The following is a 3,260-nucleotide window of genomic DNA, read 5'->3' on the forward strand; positions in this document are numbered from 1 at the left end:
TTTTTTTTTTTTTTTTTTGTCTTTAGGAACATTTCTTGACACTCAGCTTGGTCACTTGTTTCTTCTTGTGAACTGATCGTGTTCTCAGAGATATTGTGGTGTTCTTGTATTTGTATTTAATTCATGATTGCACTGTCACCTGCTTCTTGCTAGGTGTGATAGAGAATTTCAGTGTGTGAAGAGCTGATGTTTTCGGAAAAAAGTTCAGGGTTGATTTGACTGATGTTGGCGACTGTCTATCATTAATCAAATCGTACCAGAGTTTTGTCATGTGGCTGGGGCTATAGTATTGATTGTAAGGGCTCATCTTAAGTATGATGTCAACTAAGTAAGAAAAAAACAAAAACAAAATACACATATATATATATATACAACATGAGAGAAAAAACAACCAACCAAAAAGAAAATAATAAAAAGTCAGGCAGCATCAAGAAAAAAAAAAGAAATAAATGAATAACTAAACACATAGCAAAGGGAATGGAAAACAAAACAAGGAGAGGAAAAAGATAAATACAAAGAAAACACACAACTACCAAAATTAGAGCTAAGGAAGTATAAAAGAGAAATGGATTAAAAAATAGTAAAGAAAAATCTAGAAAGAAGAAAGGCAGGCCAAAAAGGAAAGAAACAAGAATAAAAAATAATAATAATAATGAATGAAATAATGAAACAAACAAGGGACAAGATACAAAAGAAGAAAAAAATTTAAAAAGGAAAAACTAGGGCTGTGGCTGAACTCAGAGAGGAGAAAATTATATGGGATAGAGTACCTGATATAGATTGGTGACCTCTGCAAGTCAAGGAGAGCTCACAATGTCAGAGGGACAGAGATAAAAGGGTGACATTCCCTGTCCTACATGAGTTCCTATAGTCCTAGGTGTTGTCTATTGTCAGAGTACCAAATCTGTAAGTAGTTTGTATAGACCCTGACAGTGGTTGAGGTCAGGGTCTTTCTTCTCAGAGGAAAGTTTTTAGGTCCAGTGGGCCACTGGTTTAGAGAAGCCTTGATGTTTTAAAAATCTGCATGTTCTGCTGGTCCAACGATGTAGAGTTCTCATGGGGCTGGTTTGCCCATTGCCCTATTAATAATGGCATGACTTTGACCTCTGGCAGAGCATTGTCTATGTAGAGGCTGGATGAGGCTTAGGACTGGAGGTACTTCTGGTCACCAGGAAAATTTGGAGAACAAAAAAGAACCACATGTTTCATGTTGTCAGCCACTGGTGTTCATCTGCACCATCAGGCCACTGTCTGGATCAATGGCTACACTAAACCAGGCCAACCTATAGTTGACCTGTTTCTTTTCTGAAACCATCTCTTCATGTTCTTATCCTAGTCAGTATTCAATCCACTTCTCTATTATCTTGCTAAAGATCAGGGTTACAGGAATATCATATGCATATGTTTTATTTGGTTTATCATTTCCTCGTTGCAGAGGATCTGTGTAGCATGTCTAACTAATCTTCCAGCATGTCTCACATCTCTCTGTAGAATCTTTGATCAAAACACTCTGCAATGGTAACAGGGCACCATACTGATATACTGGTCTCATGGCAAAGGAAGATATTGCTCATAGAGGCAATTAGGAACACATTCCAATTTCTCCTTCTACTTCAAACTCTCCTTTTTCCCTGTTGCTCCAGGCAAACAGAGCTTATTTTTATGCCTTACATAGTTGCTTGCAAATGTTTAAGACTGCAGGCACAATGCAGAGAACTAGGAGGTATAACAGAAGCACTAAACCTATTATTAAGCCACTTAACTTAGATGTCCTATAAAATCATAACCCAAATGAAAAATTCATGAGGTGTTTGGTTGTCCATAAACATCCTTTTTGTTTTTGCTGCAAATATATAAAGGTGCTCCAAAAACTTTATGGGGAACTTCTACTATCCTTTAATTCCATTTTCCACCATCTTTTTGAAGGCTTGCATTATCTGTTACACTACTTTTAGCAATTTGATTTTTTCCAAGTATACAGCTTACCGACAGCAATTACCATAACTAACTATGCAACACTTCTCAATCAATAAAATTTATCAATCACTATAGTTAGATGTGGCACTGTGAGTAAATACCCTGGAGTGCAAGGTTGGTTTGAACTGAAAGGTCGGCAGTTCAAGCTCACCAGCCACTCCCTGGAAACCCTATACAGGGTCACTAAGTGTCAGAACAGACACAAAGACACTTAACAACAATAACAAAGTTAGAACACCAGTATTTGAAAAAGCAATATTCCCTGTGTTCCCTCTACCTGATAAAATATTTATTTGTCCCTTTGTCATTGACATATTTCAGTCAATAAAATGTACTCAAATTCCATCCCTATTTTTTGATGTATCAGGTAAAACGTGAAGTGACTGAGTTTTGCCAGTATCAATATGCTTTTTTTTTATTTTAATACTATCAATTAAAAAACATAGGATCAAGAGAACAAACGATATGGTGGATTCGGTGGAAGTGCAGTGAGGAGCTACGCCAGCAATAACACAGAATACAGCACCAAGAAGCCTCAAGGGATGGTCTCAGGACTCTGAACCACCTATAAAGGAATATTTTTAAGGTTGGAAGCCTTACAGCTGGGGGAATATGTGGGAGAAGCAAGAAATCCATTGCTTTCTAATTCAAGATGCTCAGCTGCTCCAGGAGCCACCATCTTGGGTGAGACCAAGTGTGGGAAGGATCAGAGAGGCCACAGACACCTGGCAGAACCTCAGAGATAAAGGTATCGACATTCTTTTCTTTTGGTATCTGTTCATTGATCCCTTGCTGAGCACCTCCATTCTGGTGACTATAAGGGTGCCTGAGCTAGTGGACACCCCAGCCCCACCCTCGGAGGGTTCTTCTATGTATGCGCACAGATCGCCTCAAAATTTAAAGAGACAGTTTCTAATTCAAACCAAATGGCCACAGCTGGTCCTGAACTGTTTATAACTAGAAAAAAGATCTGAACAGGGACTGTGGAGAAGAACAAGGAGAAAAAAAAAGGAAATAGGCAGAAAATCAAATCCTAAGTTATGCCAAAATGACCCATAGTGGCTTCTTGATATTTCTCAAGAAGAAGAGTGAAAAGGGAAGTCCATTTCCTGATCACATCTACCTGGAGGCAATCAGAAAGCATGAAAAATACCAAAATACATACCCATCTAAGTATTAAGGCCACAGATAACCCTTGAAGATGCCCAAAAAATAGAAGCAGATGACCATATCTGCACATGTCCAGAAACAAGATAAAGTGACTGAGGCAAATGAGCTGGAAG

General features: G+C 38.3%; 1 pseudogene; it reads right to left on the bottom strand.

Moving 5' to 3' along the window:
- LOC102825914 overlaps positions 1 to 3,260 on the bottom strand; it is a 44,007-nt pseudogene that overhangs the window by 1,095 nt on the left and 39,652 nt on the right.

This window comes from Chrysochloris asiatica, unplaced genomic scaffold, assembly GCF_000296735.1.
Source record: "Chrysochloris asiatica unplaced genomic scaffold, ChrAsi1.0 scaffold00011, whole genome shotgun sequence".
Lineage (NCBI taxonomy): Eukaryota > Metazoa > Chordata > Mammalia > Afrosoricida > Chrysochloridae > Chrysochloris > Chrysochloris asiatica.